The following is an 18227-nucleotide window of genomic DNA, read 5'->3' as shown; positions in this document are numbered from 1 at the left end:
CAGGTTAAAGACTTTGTATTCCGAATTCACTAAGTGTTCATTTTTTTAAATTCTGAATGGGTGTCACAATTCATCAAGCACTTTCTCTGCATCTACTAGAATAGCTGTATTGTTCTCTCCCTGTCTCTTCAGAGCCTGCCTGTGCCTGCCCCTGTGACTGCCCAGCCCCCACCCCCAACTCCCAGAACCTGCCTGACCCCCATATCTCATTCTCAGCTCCCAGCCGGGTGCTTTGCAGTCACAGGATTGCATTATTTCCAGTCTCAAACTTGGGGAGGCAAAGACCTGGCTCTTCAAAGTCCCCCGAAATGTTCCCCTACCCAGAGTCAGTGGAAACTGTCTGCCCTCTCCTGGTGCCGAGGTGGCTTATATTTCGTCCAGTATCACAGGGCACAGTGCATCGAGGGTCCAAGCTCTATGCCAAGGTCTTCGCAGCAGCTTCCTTCAGCAACATTTTGTCTCCTCTTCCTGTTCCCAAGAGAGCAGGAAGATGCAGCCACTGGCTCCCAGGGACAGCATGGCCTGCCCACCCCAGCAGCTGTGGCTGTGGCTCCAGGGCTCACGGCTCCACTCTTCTGTCCTTTTCAGCAACCCAGATCAAACGATCCCCACCCTCCCTCCCTCTCCCTCCTCCCCTTTCTCTCTCAGTCCCTCTGGTTCTCCAAGGTAAAGTCAGCTTACATCTGGGAATTTGAACACCTGCAAATTGGCAAGGCCAGTGACAAGGGACAGGTAGGGTGGAGCTGGGATGCCCTGGCACTGGCCCCCGTCCCTGGGGACAATGTCTCGCCTGCCTCATTCTTGTAGGTGGGTGGGGCTCTCGCCACCACCACCCTACTAAGCAGCTGCTGTGATCCTCCGAGGCCGCTCTGGCATCTCTAAAGACTGCTGGAGGCTGCATGCCCTGAGGGGTCGGCCTCAGCACCCCCAGACATCAGGACGGTGGGGGCCCAAGAGCCCCAGAAAGGGACAGAGCCTCAGGGCGGGGCCTGACCTCCTCCTGCACGGGGCGGCTGGGTCATCCTTGCTGTGGTCATCACGCCAGGCTCTGTTAAGTTAGAAATACACAAACGTGGGCATTTTCCCCGACTTGAACAAGTCAATCTTTTGCACCTTCTTCATCTCCAATAAAATGGAAACTATTGGCTCATATCAAAGACGTCAAATGCACAATCTTGTGGCCAGTGCACAGCGTCTCCTGGCAGGCACAGGGTCCAGGCTCCTAAAGCTGCTTCATCACGATGCCCCATGGCACACGTGGCACCAGCAGCAGGTGGGGACGGCACCCAGAAGCTGCCGAAGGAAGCGCAGCGGAGGAAAGCCTCCTCCTTTCCATCTGCAGGAAGTTTAGCAAAAGCCACAGAACGTTCTTTTAGGGACGCGGCAGCTGAAAATGCACAGAAGACAACATCCTGGGTCCCTTGTGTCGCGTGAACAGCCGTTCGGAGTTGGACAGACACACGTCGGGCATCTGACAGCTCCAACCACTGCAGCCGGGGCTCGTGGCCCCGGGACAGTCCTCGGTGGCGTGAAGCCAGAGCCAGGCAGCCAGGCACACCTGGGTGCGACACGAAGGGTAACCAAGAAGCCACATAGGAAGCTCCATCCAGAATCCTGAACCAGAAGCGCAGACGGTGCCAACTTACAAGGCTTCGACCTTACGATGGGTTTACTGGGGTACTTCATGCAGTTTTGATCATTTGAACGTATGGTGGATTTATCAGGACATGACCCCCTCGTCTGTCATCTGGATGCATCTGGAAGCATCTGGATGCAGCGCCCATCAAGACAACCTGTGATTTCCACCAGCTGGTGTGTCCCCTCCCCACTGCTCTGGGTAACTGACTTTATCAATCCTCACACACGTGCAGCCCGAATGACACATAAAAATACTAAGAAGCATCTTTACCAGGTGCATGCGGCAAATGAGTCATTGCTGAAGTTCACCACCTGTGTGCCCAGGGGAGCTGCCTCTGGGGAGGGGGTTCTCTGCTCGGCAGCAGATGGGATCAGCACACAGGACCATCCGGAGAAAGGCTGTGGGGAGGACAGGCTCCTCCTCCCACCTGCAGGTAAGTTGAGCAAAAGCCTCACTGCCTCTTCCCAATGGAGGCAGTCACCCTGCACCCCTGGGGCCTGGATGCACCTGTGCCTGGTCTACAGGGCTGACTCAGGCTGCAGCAGGGGCTACTTCCAGAGCCCTGTGAACCACAAACCACATCAGAGATCAGCTCTGTGGCCCTCACTTTGTATTTCCACCCACAGGTGCTAAACGAATCCATCACCAGATGAAAGCAGCCTCGTTCCAAAGTCACTGCTGAATCCATGGGAATAAATTGGGCCCCAAGGCCTTGACCTCGGCCTTATTCTCATAGGTCGGTGGCTCTCACAGGATCTGAGACTCACTCCCTCCACCAAGCAGCACCAAACACCAGACACCAAGCCAGTCCCTTAATTGCAGGAAGGATGTGGTGGGCAGCACTTGGACTTCAGTTGTCTGGGGCTGAGGATCTGGCCCTGCCCAGCCCCAGGATGTGGCCCTGACTGCAGACCCTCCTGTTTGAGCATCACCTGAACCCTCTCCCGACTTCGTACACACCAGTGTGCAGTGTGGACACAGTGCCATTATATGTGTTATTAGTGTATCTGATCCAAAACCACCGCAAAGACCACACTGCATTCATGCTGGGTTGAGGGAGGGAGGCGCTGTCCAGGACAGCACTGGAGACAGCGTCCCTCTCACTGGGATTGACACAGGACCCAGTTGCCTTCGTTTCAGCCCTAAGCGCCCAGCACCAGGGGCTGGACACCCCCGCTGCACTGGAAAGAGCAGCGATACTTGCATAGGGACGAAAAGGTCGAGTGGAGCACACACACGTGCAGGGCTGCTCAGGTGACGACAGGAATCGCCAGCCTCGTGGGGCCTGTGCCACATGCCGGGGCCCTTCTAAACGCACTCTGTGCTGTGTCTCATGTAGTCCTGACACTAACCGGCGGGGCAGTGTGTGTCCTGTGAGTGTACCACGTTTATCCTTCCTTTAGCACGGCTGTGCAACCGACCTCTGAGGGCTCGACAGTGGCAAGGCAGTCAGTGGCATGCTCCTGCCCACGCTGGGCTCTGGGCTTGCTGGCACCGCAGGAGATGAGGCCTCTTTCATGCATGCAAAGCCTGATGTGCAAGGAGCTCACACCCAGTGCACGTCGGCCATCGAGTCTGCAGCCAGGGATTGAGCGCACGCCTCTTGCCTCCTGGACAACAGTGAGGCTCACTCTCCAGCTCCTTCTCAGGTCCCAGGGGGTTGCGCCCAGATGCTGCCACACCAGTGGCCAGCACATCCTCTGGGACTGGCCTTCCTCCCTCCCTGGTTCATTCTTCCCAACCCCCATTCCTGTCCCCGGAGTCCTTCCTAAAATACCACATGCTACACACACGTCCTGTACCACATGCTACACACAGGTCCTTGTCTCAGCTCTGCTTGGGGTGAGCACTGGTGGGACATAGGCTGAGAGCCACCCCCAGGGTGGGATTCTGGACCCCTAGGTAGGATCTAGAACCAGGGTAGAATCCGAACCCCAGGGCAGGACCTGGAACCCAGGGAGGAAGCTGGACACCCCCGGGTGCCTGGTATTCTGGAAACGGATCAGTCACCATCAGGCCAGGTGAGAGCCCCCTGCAGTAGGTGTGGGTGGCAATGCCCTGGCATTCAGCAGCCTCACTGGTGGTACACTGGGACAAAGTACAGATGGGAGGTGGGGACCACTTGGCTCCTGTGGGTCAGTGCAGCTGTGAGGACTTCAGAGGGCTTCTGCTGGCAGCTTGGGTGGCCTCACATAAAGAAAATGACAGGCATGGTCTGGCTCGCTTTCAACCCAGGGCACACTGCCCAAGTCCGAAGGCCCTTGTGGTGGCAGATAAGGAGGCCCTAGCATCCTGTGGCCTCTGAACACCAGGCGCAGGAACTCTAAGGGCAGCAGAGTCACAAAGGGGACAGAACACACGGCCTCAATTGGTCTCCAGCACCAAAGTCAGGGCCCTGTAGGAAAAGATGGGACCCTAAGACCTGGATGGGGTTAATGGGTTTTTGGGTTTCCAGAGATTTCTGTGCATGCAAAATAAAGGCAGAGTACATGCTCACAGCCTGCGATTAAACCAATTGAATGTGGACAACAGTGAGCAGCAGAGATGCTGGGGATGAGCTGCACCCATCACCTCCACAGGCCAGGCTCCCCCAGGCACAGGCAAGCTTTACAGCCCGGTGGCGATGTGCTGAGAGGTGCCCTCACTGTCAGTGGAGAAACCAAGTGTGGGGGTGAGAGAGGTGTCCAGGGTCCCACCGCTCACCAGGAATGAGGCCAGGCTCATCCAGATTTTCCAACTTCTGAGCCAAACTTTTAAAAAGACAAACACGAACTGGCCAGAAATAAGCAGGCAATGCTGGCCGGAGATGGATGGGCAAGGGTGGTGCCTGTCCCCAGGCAGACTCAAGTGTCCCCAGGTGGAGTCACGTTCACAGTACTTGGAAGAAAACTCATTCTGGACTATCCACATGCACTGTGGGGAGCTCCAGGGAAAATGACAGCTGGAATTCCTCTTCAGAATATCTGAACGAGACTTGAGGCAGGAAGGGAGCAGAAGACCAGGAACCCCATGTGGAGAAGACTAATTACTGGGCTCCCTGCACCCTCAGGTTGTCCGATGGCACAGTGGGACACAAATCCCGGGGGAGGCAAGGGCGAGAGGGTGGTTGAGCCAGGACACCACGCGGCAGCTCATTAGTCTCCCGTTGACCAAGTTCAGATAGAATGTTAAGATGTCGGGATAAAAAGACAATGAAGTGAGAGCAGGTGTTAATTAAGACCAAGGCACGTGCCAACTGATATGGCTCAGACCCCGCTCGCCAGCGGGCAAGGTGCACACATACATCCCTCCTGTGCCTCTCTCCTTCACTCCTGTGTCCCAATCCCATTTCATCATGGCCTGTGGGCTTCTTGGCAAGACCTTCTCAGTTTTAATTTCTTTCCAAACATTGAAGAAAAAAAGATGTTGCATTTTAATTTTCTTATGCCATTCTCAAATCATGTGCTCTTAGCCACTGTTTTCAAGACAAAGTTCTGATCGATGCTGGTGGCCAACATGACCTGCCTGCGTGAACTCTGCATGTCCTCATAGAGGACATGTTTGTCATTGATACTTGGACAATTCATTTGAAATCTGCTTCAGTCTTTCTGGGGTTTATTTGTGAGGGTCTTGAAAAGAGTTCTATTGATAGCAGTTTGTTTTCTATGCCTCCCAGAGAAAGGCACTACTCCTGTTGAGAAAAGAATCTGCTGTGCACCTCCCAGTTGAGAGTCCAACTTCAGAATCACTGCTCAGGCCCCTGGAGAGATAAAAAGAACAAAACCAACCCCAGCAGCCCTAAGAAATCTGTGCCCCCTGAGCCCCCAAGGCACCCAACACCCTTCAAGTGTACCAGAGGATCCTCGGTGTAGGAATGCAGGACTCTCCCCATCCCCAAGAAGAGGGTCCTTGGTGTAGGAGTGCAGGACTCTCCCCATCCCCAAGCAGAGGGTCCTCGCTATAGGAGTGCAGGACTCTCCCCCATCCGCAGGCCTTAGTGCCAGGGCTCAGGAAGCTGGAACTGCCTCTGAAGTGGGCTGCTATCCCCGAGCCCAGGGGAACAGCCTCGGTGCTGTCCGTGGTGCTGCTTCTCTCTATTCCTGACTTCAGCTTACTGACCACACCTTAGTCTTCTCTGTTAACGCGGTCTGAAACCTAGTGGTGATCCCTCCCTTAATCTATGGTACCAACCAATCCTGCCTCTGCCTAACTCTTGACCTAGCTCTTGGCGTCAGCCCTAGCAGAGACTGGTCCGTCGGGTGGGCTGCCCAGGGGTGGTTCTGGCCTAGACTCATACACACCCCACCTGTACCACACCTTGTCTTCCCCCATATCTGCCAAGCTAGCCCCTAACCTCCGGCAGAGCCTCCCATGTTGGCCTGCACCCCACAGGTGAGTGATACCAGAAACACGAACCAAGAAGTTCTTCTCTGAGCTTCTTCACAGAGGAAGCTTCTTGGTGGTTTTCCTACACACACCCATTTTTCACATTTTTGGTAAATCGAAGTTATTGGGGAAAAGAGAGGAGGGTACCCAGGCCTTTTCCAGGCATGGCCCTTACATTCACAGAACCTTCCCTGAGCCTGCCAGCTCCTCCACACCACAGTTTACACGGACACTGGGAAGTTACATGCAGAGGCCTCATTCCATGTCCTCTTCCAAGTTCATGCAAATTTCCCCTGGTCCGTCCTTGGCCATTCCAGAAATGAGCTGAAAACTGTGACATGGTGGCCTCACGCTCACAGCCCTGCTTTCAGTGGCAGTGGCTGGCTTTTTTTTTTTTTTTTTTTTTTTTTAGATGGAGTCTCGCTCTGTGGCCCAGGCTGGAGTGCAGTGGCACGATCTCGGCTCACTGCAAGCTCCGCCTCCGGGTTCCCACCATTCTCCTGCCTCAGCCCCTCAAGTAGATGGGACTACAGGCTCCCGCCACCTCGCCCGGCTAATTTTTTGTGTTTTTAGTAGAGACAGCGTTTCACCATGTTAGCCAGGATGGTCTCGATCTCCTGACCTTGTGATCGGCCTGCCTCGGCCTCCCAAATTGCTGGGATTACAGGCATGAGCCAACACACCTGCAGTGGCTGGCATTTTGTTCTCACTGCTCCACTCCTCCAACATTGCCAAAGCCTCTTCAATCCATGGAAACAATGAGGACTGCAAGAGCTCTCTCAGGTAATGGCGAGCGAGGTGAGGTCAGAACTAGGGTTAGGTTAGGGTTGGTTGGGGTCAGAACTCACCTCCCACCTAAGTAACAAAGTGCTGAGAGGCCACATCGCGTGGGACCACGTAGACTGAGAGACGTGAGCAGGTTACTGAAGAACCAAAGCAGTGTTCGCCTGAGGGCATTCGCCAATACCCAGCCTGCACTTGTGTTCCATCACCTTGTGGGGACGAGGGAGATGAGACAAAGCCTGTGTCTGCTTTGGTGTGGGGTCCCACAGGACACTCTCCCCCGTTCAAACCGTTAGCGTAAGAGGAAACAGAACTATATGACCCACACTCTGCCCCACTCCAATTCCACAGGACTGCAGAGAAGCCTGCCCTGGTAGGCAGCAGGAGAAGAAAAGGAAAAGGAAGGAGAAACCCCAACTTTGAGGGTGGTGACACAGACTGATCAGATGACCTCAGCAGACCAAGGGACTCCAGACTAAGACCTGGGCTTGAAGTGGTTCCCAACTTGACAGCCTCCAGCTGCCCAGCAGGAGCAACTGTGACCGTCTCTGGAGAAGGCACATCCATACCAGCTCTCAGAGAAACCCCACAAACATGTCCTAACATGCAGCCAATGAGAACCAGGAAACAAGGCAAATGAGGAAGAGCCAGGATAAAAATAATTGAAAGACCCAGACTTTTTGAACATTAGAGTTGACAAATACAGTTCACAAAACAATTCTACTTTTAAAACTAGACTTTTTAGAGCAGTTTTAGGTTCACAGCAAAGTTAGCAGAAAGTGCACAGAATTCCCATAGACTCTTACTCCCCGTCACATCAACTTTTTCTATTTCTTTGAAGAAATAAGTTACAAGCTTGAAAATAACTTCATAGAGTAAAAAACTATAAAAGGTGATATGCCAAATTTGAATAAAAAGAACATTTTTAGAAATAACAAATGTAATAATTAAAATGAAAGGCACAATGGACACTTTCGGTAGCAGACTGGACAACAGATGAGAGGACGGATGCACTGAAGAGAATTCAGAACAAATTACCTGGAATTAAGCACAAAGAAACAAATGAAGAGGGAGAACCCAGGGAAGAAGCGACGAGAGACAAAGGATAGAATGAGTAGGTCTCTCAGAAGGAGACATGAAGGGGAAAACTTGGCAGACATAAAAGTTGAAGATATAATGACAGAATTCTCAAGAATTGATGAAAGACAACAATCCGAAGATTCCAAATAAGTCAAAATCTAGATCTACATAAGAAAACTCAAGGAGGAGGAGCAGGAAGGACAAAGACAAGTAAAATAACAAAATGTGCCGGAGGGAGAAGCTCAAGATCAAACAAAGGACACTTAGACCAATAGCTGACTTCTTACAGGGACAAGGAAAGCCACATGACAATGGAACCGTGCTTTTGTTGTGTTGTTGTTGAGATAGGCTCTCGCTCTGTCACCCAGGCTGGAGTGTCGTGGCACAATCTCAGCTCACTGCAGCCTCACCCTCCCAGGCTCAGGTGGTTCTCTGTCCCTCAGCTCCTGAGTAGTTGGGACTACAGGTGTACACCACCACACCCGGCGAATTGTGGTTTTATTTTTTTGTAGAAACAAGGTCTCACTGCTGGGATTACAGGTGTGAGCCACTGCACCTGGCTGGGATAATGTTTTAAATATGCTTTTAGAAAAATAACTGCCAGCCAAGCATGGTGGCTCACACTTGTAATCCCAGCACTTTAGGAGGTTGAGGTGGGTGGATTACTTTGAACTCAGGAGTTTGAGACCAACCTTGGCAACATGGCAAAACCCCATCTCTACAAAAAATATAAAAATGAGCTGGGTGTGGTTGCCAATGCCCGTGGTCTCCTGCTACTCGGGAGGCTGAGGTGGGAGGATGGATGGCTTGAGCCCAGGAGGTCAAGGCTGAGATGGTGCCATTGCACTCCAGCCTGGGCAATGGAGGGAGATCCTGTCTCAAAAAAAAAAAAGGAAGGTCAAAAGACAACCTAATAAAAAAATAGGCCAAAGAATCCAACAGGCACTTCACAAAAGGAGATGTACGAATGTCCAACAAACATAAAGAAGCCCCCAAAATCATGAGCAGTCAGGGAAATGGTCATTAAGTCCACAAAGACAGGCAGGTACCCACTCACCAGAATGGCTGGAATTAACAAGACCAGCCATGCCAGATGTTAGCAAGGATGCAGCACAACTGGAACTTTCATCCAAAATGGTACACGTGGTGTTTTGTTTTCTTATAAATCAAAATGCACACCTACCTTACAACCCAATGGTTCCACCCCTAGAGGGTTCTCCACAAGAAATGAAAAAATGTGCCCTCAAAAAGACTTGTACGAGAATGATCAAGGTGGAAGCCAATGTAGGCTGTTACAATAATCAACCCCCCCAATCTCCTTCCTAAATTATGTAAAATAATTTTACAACCTCAAAAAATCCTTCAGCAAACTACACCCTTGGCATGACTTGAAGATGAAGATGGAGAGTGCCAAAAACTGCTGAGTAACTGAATAAAAAGAGAAAAAGCCATGCAGTCCCTGGTTCCTGAGAGCCTGCACTCAAACCTGCAGCTAGGATGGGGAGGGAGGAACTCCAGGTGATCCAGGGTGGCCTCAGCATGAAGAAGAGTGAAGAGGAAAGGAGAAACACAGCAGGTGCCATGGCTCATGCCTGGAATCCCAACACTTTGGGAGATCGAGGCAGGCAGATCACTTGAGCCCAGGAGTTCAAGACCAGCATGGACAACACAGAGAGACCCTGTCTCTACAAAAATACAAAAGTTAGCCAGGTGTGATAGTGCAAACATGTAGTCCCAGCTACTCAGGAGGTTGAAGTGTGAGGATCACTTGAGCCCAGTAGGTGGAGACTGCAGTGAGCCATGATCATGTCACTGTGTTCCAGCCTGGGTGACAGAGACCCTGTGAAAGGGAAGAGACGAAGGAAGAGACGAAGGAAGAGACGAAGGAAGAGACGAAGGAAGAGACGAAGGAAGAGACGAAGGAAGAGACGAAGGAAGAGACGAAGGAAGAGACGAGCGAGCAGGGCACGGTGGCTCACAGCTGTAATCCCAGCACTTTGGGAGGCTAAGGCTGGCAGATCACTTGAGGTCAGGAGTTCAAGACTAGCCTGGCCAATGTGGTGAAACCTTGACTCTAGTAAAAATACAAAAATTAGGCCAGGCGTGGTGGCTCAAGCCTGTCATCCCAGCACTTTGGGAGGCCGAGACGGGCGGATCACAAGGTCAGGAGATCAAGACCATCCTGGCTAACACAGTGAAACCCCGTCTCTACTAAAAATACAAAAAACTAGCCGGGCGAGGTGGCGGGCGCCTGTAGTCCCAGCTACTCCGGAGGCTGAGGCAGGAGAATGGCGTGAACCCGGGAGGCGGAGCTTGCAGTGAGCTGAGATCCGGCCACTGCACTCCAGCCCGGGTGACAGAGCAAGACTCCGTCTCAAAAAAAAAAAAAAAAAAAAAAAAAAAAAAAAAAAATTAGCCAGGTGTGGTGGCATATGCCTGTAATCCCAGCTACTCAAGAGGCTGAGGTACAAGAATCACTTGAACCTGGGAGGTGGAGGTTGCAGTGAGCCGAGATGGTGACACTGCACTCCAGCCTGGGCAACAAGAGCAAAACTTTTCTTTTTCTCAAAAAAAAAAAAAATAGAAGAAAAGAAACACAGGCAGCCATGGAAGAGGCCTCAGAGAGTGGGATCCCAGGCAGAGCAGGTGTCTGCTGGCACAGGCTGGCAACACAACAGTTCAGGCCAGCTATAAAGGACAATGAAATTCTCTCAGCAGCTCACATGCCCACCCAGACTGGGCCATGGGGCAGCGTGCTGTGTTTCCAGCTCTCCTGACCATGGTGCTCAATGCTGCCACCGGCAGCGGGAATAGAGTGGGGGTGTCAGCCTTGCTAGCCCAGCCCCAGCCAAGTCTCCCATACTCCCAACACCGGGGGTGCACCTCCTAGGGCTTGGGGACACCCAGCAGAGGGGCCACACTGGCTCCTGGTGTACACCACTGTGCCCGTCCGTGGCAGTAGCTCCCAGAACACAGCCCGTGCTGCGGGGTCCTGCACACAGCCGCCCTCATCCTCTCACCTTCTCACAGGGTTCCCTGCCCTGGCTGTTCCCACTGGCACCTACCACCCACTCCAGCCCACCCGGACCCAGCTGGCTCTCCACTCCCTGAAACACATGCATGCCATTTGTCTGATCCACAGGAAAGCCTTAAAACAAACAGGTGATGAATGTTTATAGAAAATGTGGTGTCAATTAGCTGGGCCTGGTGGCACACACTTGTAGTCCTAGCTACTTGGGAGGCTGAGGCATGAGAATCGCTTGAGCCCAGGAGGCAGAGGTTGCAGTGAGCTGAGATCACACCACTGCACTCCATCCAGCCTGGGTGACAGGGAGACTCCGTCTCAAAATAAAAGAAAGAAAATGTGGTGTGCACATCTGACGAATACCACTCAACTGTGAGACATAGGTGCTCCTGCCATTTGCGGCCTGGATGAAACTTGAAGACACCGCGATAAGTGAAATAAGCCAGGCACAGAAAAACGAGTACTGCACAATTCCACTTCTATGATGTGTTGAAAATAGTCAAATCACAACAATAAAGACCGGAAGGGGGGCTTCCAGGGCTAGGGAGGGGAAGTGGGAGCTCCCAACGGAGGAAAAGTTTCTGTTAATGTTAAGTGAGAGGAATAACCTCCAGAAATCTGCTATTCCGCGCTGAACCTGTACCAACCACCAAGGGTCACTGACACTTTAAGTGTTGTACGCTTAAAATTTAAGAGGATTTATCTCATGTTAACTGTTCTTATCTACCATGATTAAAAAAAAAAAAAAATTGAAGATGAAAAAGCAAGCTCATCCGGAGTGGTTCACAATCATAAAGGATTAAAATCAACCCAAAATACCTTATAAGGAACTGATTAAAGAAACAATTGAATAGTATAAAAATGCTCACGAATATGACATTTTTAAAAAGCAGGATATAAAATGATTATAACATGATCCCAACTGTGTATGTGGCTGGGGGAGTTTGCAAACCCATCCGTGGTCAGGAGGTCAGCAGGCAACCGGCAGATGTCGAGATATGGAGCAAGGGGAGGGCCCTGTCTCGGTCAGCTCGTCCCCATCACAATATGCCACAGACCAGGTAGCCTAAACAAGATATTCCTCACAGTTCTGGAGCTGGAAGTCTGAGGCCAAGGAGTGGGTGGTTTGGTTCCTGGTGAGGGTCCTTCCTGGCTCACAGAGCTGCCTCTGTGCCCTGTGGAGAGAGCCTGATCCCGTGTCCCTTCTTGTAAGGGCACCCATCCACCCATCCCATCCCGGGGGCCCACCCTACAACCTCATCTCACCCTACCGCCTCCCAAAGGGCCCACCCCCAATACCATTACATTGGGGGTCAGAGCGCAACCTATGAACTTGCGGGACACAATTTGATCCACAGCAGCACCTAATGACTTACAGAAGTCACCTGGGCAGGTATTAGTTATGAGTAGTGATTGTCTTCACCCCAGTCTTCTGAAATTTTAGAACTTTTATAAATAAAACAAAAGAAGCACAAGGTTGTGAAGGAGCCCGTGCTTAGTGTCATGGCAAAGACTTGGGGAGCAGCGAGACCTCCACACACAGCGTGATGTGCACAGAGGCGCCCCAGCATGTGGGGCATGGAGGCAGGAGCATCCCAGAGAGGCTGTAAGAGCCAAGACGATGCAGCAGCTGGAGGCCGAGGGAGGAGGCCAGAAATGAAGCTCCCCCATCTTCAAGACCTTTGCCGGATGCCGCTGTAGGGAATGGGGGGCCAGCCAGATTTTCAGACCTTGCTGGCTTGACAGCCCAGTGCTATGGAGGGAGTGGGGTGGCCTCAAACCAAGGGTCACCTCTCCAGAGTGCACAGATGTGCTCCTGTGCTAACAGACCTCTGCCGGGGAAGCCAGTGAGCCAAAGGCAGGTGACATGCAGCAGGAAGTCCTGGCAGGTGTGGAGGACCAGGCCTCACAGCTGTGTGGGGACCATGCTGTCCAGGGCCATGGGAGAAAGGGTCTAGCCCTTGGCCTTACTGGGAAAGGGTGGGTGGCCTGGCTGAGATTGTTCTGCTTGGGGGTTGTGGGTATGGGGGGTGTCAAAACCTGAGGGGGCAAGGCAGGACAGACAGGGGCCTGGTATGGGATCCGGGCCCAAGCTGAGGTGACTTTAAATTCTTGAATCACAACTAAGAGACAGGTCCTGGCTGGGCACGGTGGCTCATGCTCATAATCCCAGCCATCTGGGAGGCCAAGGCAGGAGGATCACTTGAGATCAGGAGTTCAAGACCAGCCTGGGCAACATAGCAAGATCTTGTTTCTTTAAAAAAATTTTTTTAAAAATATTTTTTAAAATGAGACACAGGTCTGAATGCTGATTTTGCAACTCCAAGCTCCTTAGTTCTGGTGATTTCCGGTGATGTCTGCACCCCCTCCCTTGCTGAACTGCATGCTCCTTGGTGATGTGGTCTGAGCCTGGTTCCCTGTGTGGCCTCACGAGGGGCATCGCTGGTGCTCAGACACATGTGCTGCTGGGTGAAGGGTGTGGCCCCCACCTGCCTTTGCAGCTTTTCCCAGCCCATCCTGGGCTTCTCCAGCTCTTGTACCCAGCCCAGCTCTTGTACCCTAACAGGGGACACCCACACACCGTAACACAGATAAAGAATTGGAACAGAGCCTGCCATACATACAGCAAGTACATTCATGATGTGTTTTTTTTTGATACAGAGTCTCATTCTGTTGCCCAGGCTGGAGTGCAGTGGCACGATCTCAGCTCATTGCAACCTCTTGCCTCCTGGGTTCAAGCGATTCTCCTGCCTCAGCATCCCGAGGAGCTGGGACTACAGGCGCACCACGCCCAGCTAACTTTTATATTTTTAGTAGAGATGGGGTTTCACTATGTTGGCCAAGCTGGTCTAGAACTCCTGATCCACTCACCTGGGCCTCCCAAAGTGCTGGGATTCCAGGCGTGAGCCACCACACCTGGCCATGGTTGACTATTTTGATCATCGCTATTTCCTTTGTGTCATCTTTTTTAAAAAATTAGTTTATTGTTATGCCATTTTCCACAAACTCCTAGATCTTGCAAAAGTGTCATGGATGCATACTTGTGGGACCAAACCCCAGAGCCTGGAACCTGCTGACCATGAGCTGCCTGCCGTGGAGGTTGTGTCCTGCACGTAGGCTCCCTCAGGGCACCTGAAGTGTGAGAAACACTGACTGCAGGGCATGCTGGTGACAGCTTCTTTTGGGGCATCTGAACTGAACCCACCACCCGTCCTCTTCATCTTTCCCTTTCAAAATATGGGTTTTGGTAGCTATCCTTGGAAATTGATAATAAAAGCCAGAATCATGACTGGGCAGATATTTTCAATATAAATAATGTCCTAAAACAGTAAGCTTGTCCATGGACAGATCAATCTGCTTGAAAAAATCCTGCTTAAAACTGAAACTATATCCTCAGTGAACTCCCAACTATAACCTGTTACCAAAGTTCCTTCTTGCCAGGCATATTCTTTGTAGTAGAAAGCTGACCAGGCCAGATAAGGAGTGAGATGCCCGGCTTCTTCCAGATTTGTGGCAAAGGCTGCAATCGACTCCAGGCCAATTGGTACCCTTGTTCTCTACAGCCCCAGAGCAGCCCTGGACCAGGCCCGGGGGTGGGCAGGGGCAGGGGCAGGGGGAAGCCTGTGCTATGGCCCAGGCACTGAAGCCCAAACCAGACATGCACTGGGCCAAGCTCTTCCTCCTGAAAGGGCCGCAGGGTGCCTGCCCGCCTTCCACTGAGCCTCCTAGAGATGCTCCGCCCTCCCTACTCCGAGTTTACTAGGGGGTCAGCAGGGCAGCCCGACTTGCCCTTTACTTGGGGGAGAGAATCCGGCCCCAGCTGCCAAAGCCAGCACTGATTCACTACCAAATCCAGCAGGGGTCTTTTGACCCTTGCGTTTAATCCTCAGCCCCTGCAGACACACGGCCGGGCGCTTTCTCCTCCTGCCACCCACCCGCAGGTGGAGGCAGGCTTCCCCAGCACCTAAGGGCTCCCTGGCTCCCTCCATGACAACGGATGTCCTACGGTTCTGCAAGCGAATCCCAGGTCTGCGCGTCACCACCCCATTTCTCACGTTTGCAGACAGCTCGCCTGGGAGAGCCTCCGGTGCATTCCAGCACCGCACCAAGAAAACAGCCAGACAGACCTCAGACGGGGGCAGAAGGGAGCCGCTCCAACTCCCAGCTGCTTTCCACGAGAGGCAAGGTCGCGGGGACACGCAGAGGATATTTTCTAGGAAAACTGTCCGGGCCGGCGCCTCCTCCCGACCCCAACCAAAACCTTTATTCTCTGGCTTCCTGTATCACCAGCATCCCACGGCCACGCTGGCCGCCCCTGAAACGGGGGCTGTGAAATTTAAAAGCCAGACACCAAGATAAAAATAATCGCATGGCGCCACTTCCCGCAGGAGGCACAGCCGGAGACGCGGAGATGCGGGTCGCCAGCCCCGGCCCTGCACCTGCGCGAGCCCCACCCGGCGGCCGCGTCACCGCCAGCCCCGAGGCCTGCGCAGGGCGGGGGTGCCGTGGAGAGGACCTGCCGGTCGGGGGCCGCCCGGAGAGGCAGTGAGGACCCCGCCCCAGACAGGGGCGTCTCTGCCGCGGGACCCCCGCCCTCGGGACGTCGCCCCCGGCCCGCCCCACGCCGCGCAGGGCGCCTGGATCCCGGACGCACCGTGCCAGGCGCAGCGCAGAGGCCCGGCCCCGTGTCCCGGTCCCGCCCCGGCCGCTGCTCACCGAGGCTCCCCGCGAGCGACTCTGGGCGGCGTCCGACGGCCTCGATCGGCCATGGCAGAGGCGGCGGGCGGGGGCGCGCGTCACCGTCACCGCGAGCAGGAGCCCCGAACCCGGCCCGCCCCGCCGCCCCCGCTCCCGGGCGCTCCCCGCGGCCGCGCTCCTTGCTCGGCGACAGCCCCCGCCGCGATCCTCCCCCATGCAGTCCCGGTCTCCGCGGAGCCGCCGTGCAGGCTCCTAAAACAGGGCTCGGCGTGGCTGAAAATAGCCCGGGGGCCGCGGGGCGCGTGTGGGGAGCTGGGACCCGGCCCGGCTCAGGTGACTGGCACCGGGCGCTGCGGCCTTAGAGGGACTCACCAGCCGCTCAGGGCGATCCCAGCGCCATGCGCAGCACGGGGGAGCTGCACGCGTGCGGCCTCACCCTTAACTCTTGGCGTCCCATCCCCGAACGCTGCCTCCCCTGGCCTGTTGCGAGAGAAATGCCTTTTGGAGTCTGGCATTGAGCAAATGAAGCGGCTGCTGCGGATTGAGATGCACAATCTCAGCTCTTCGCCGGGGCCTGGGATCGCAGCTCACCACGGCCGCGTGCTCCTGGGCTGGGACTTCAGGTTAAAGCGAGAGGAAGGCCCGTACCCAGTTGTTGGTGTTCAGACCACATATAATCTCCATCCACGCCACCACAGCCACACCGATGGGCGCTTTGTGAAAGGGTGGGATGGAGCAGCAGAGCTGGCAACTCCCTGAACACCCCCCTCCCCGACACACACCACCACCACCACTGAGCTTGCAGGTGCAGGAGGAGCCCTGGGGAGCACGCACGTGGAGCACAAGAGCCCCCTCCACATGGTCTGTCCACATACCTCCTCAACCCCAATCCTCCAAACCTGTGCCTTCTAAGTCCCTGATCAACTGGCCCTCCAGGTAAAGGAGAGGATAATCAGGTGTGAGGCTTGAAGTTTGGCCAGCTGCATGGAATTCCTTTCCACCCCGTCCATCAGGGCCAGCTGGAATAGGGCTGTGATGCCGAGCCCCGCCCGCCCCGCCAGCCTAGTATGCAGAACCATCTGTACGCCAGGCTCCATTTTTCATTTCTCAACTTGTTTTAGGGAACTCCCCATAAAACCAAAAATGCAGGTGGAGGAAGGAGGATTGCAGAGGGAGTGGGTGCCTTCGGAGGGCGAGCCTCCCGCTCATGTGACTTTCGGGGTGTCTCGGATATGCTTGAGGACAGCCTCGTGTCAGTCCGTTGGGGCTGTCGTAATGGAATTGTATTTCTCATGGCCCTAGGGGCTGGAAGTCCAAGATCAAGGTGCTTCTGGGGTTGGTTTCTGCTGAGGCCTGTCTCCTTGCCTCGCAGATAGCCGCCTTCTCTGTGGATCCTCACATGGTCTCTCCTGTGTGTGCTCACATCTGGTGTCACACCTTTTCTTACGGATACTAGTCCCATTGGGTCAGGACCTACCCTGATGACCTCACCTAACCTTGGTGGTTACCTCACTTCCTGAAAGATCCTGTCTCCATACGGGGGCTAGGCCTTCAAAATACGAATTTTTGGGGAACACCATTCAGTCCATAACAAACCTCACATGTACTGCCTCCATGCTTATAATAGTTTTGCTGGACAGGCCCGTCTCTGTGGCTTGGTGGATCGGATGACACCAGGCACTGACTGACAGCTTAAGCTGCGTGATCCCTTAGTGAACTGTTGTGAAATACACTGTCTACTCCACCCATGAGCAAGCCAGCAGCTGTTTCTCAAAAGGGAATGGTGACCTGTTGATGAGACGATCACTCAACAATACTCATCAATAACCATGATTGTGGTTGTCCTGTCAAGGTTTGCCACAGGCTCCACACAACATTCTTTTAGGAGATGGGGTCTTGCTATATTGCTCAGGCTAGTCTTGAACTCACTGCACTCAAGTGATCAACCTGCCTCAGCCTCCCCAAGTGCTGGGACTACAGGTGTGAGCCACCATGTGCCTGGCCCTCCATATAACATTCTCACATTCCTCAGACACTCAGATTGCCGTGGGTTTACCATGTCATAGGGCTAAGTGGAAGAAAGGCTTGTCTGGCAGCCTAGTCAGCAGGCCAGCATTTCTCTTGCGCTGAACCTCAAAGTTACTTGTTAAATAGGAAAGCACATCCAAATTTTGTATATATGGCCTCTGTATTAGTCCGTTCCCACACTGCAATCAAGAAATACCCAAGACTGGGTAATTTATAAAGAAAGGAGGTTCAATGACTCACGGTTCCACGTGGCTGGGGAGGCCTCAGGAAACTCGCAGTCACAGTGGAAAAGCTGGTGCGTCTCACACGGTGGCAGGTAAGCGAGAACAAAGCGGGAAGAGCCTCTTATAAAACCAGCAAATCTCGTAAGAATTCCCTCACTATCACGAGAACAGCATGGGGGAAGCGCCCTGTGATCGAATCACCTCCCACCAGGTCCTTCCCTCAACACCTGTGGATTACAACGCAAGATGAGATTTGGGTGGGAACACAAAGCCTAACCACACCAGCCTCCAATATTCCAAGAGGCTTTAATGGTGACACGTACAGGTTATGGCCTCTCCCTTACTTTGGAGGACTTTTTGACAAATGTGTCAAATAGGCTGAGCA

At 53.4% G+C, this 18227-nt stretch overlaps 1 protein-coding gene across 1 annotated transcript in view; it reads right to left on the bottom strand.

Annotated features, from left to right (window-relative positions):
• Positions 1-16001, bottom strand: part of JAKMIP3 (Janus kinase and microtubule interacting protein 3) — a 115047-nt gene extending 99046 nt beyond the window's left edge. The window contains 1 exon segment of the mRNA XM_030940699.1: positions 15963-16001. The gene's annotated coding sequence lies outside the window, so the exon portion shown is untranslated.
• Between the last annotated feature and the right edge of the window lie 2226 nt (positions 16002-18227).

This window comes from Rhinopithecus roxellana, chromosome 11 (genome assembly GCF_007565055.1).
Source record: "Rhinopithecus roxellana isolate Shanxi Qingling chromosome 11, ASM756505v1, whole genome shotgun sequence".
In the NCBI taxonomy this organism is placed as follows: domain Eukaryota; kingdom Metazoa; phylum Chordata; class Mammalia; order Primates; family Cercopithecidae; genus Rhinopithecus; species Rhinopithecus roxellana.
The sequence above is the reverse complement of the archived record's forward strand: the minus strand, read 5'-3'. Positions and strand labels throughout refer to the sequence as shown.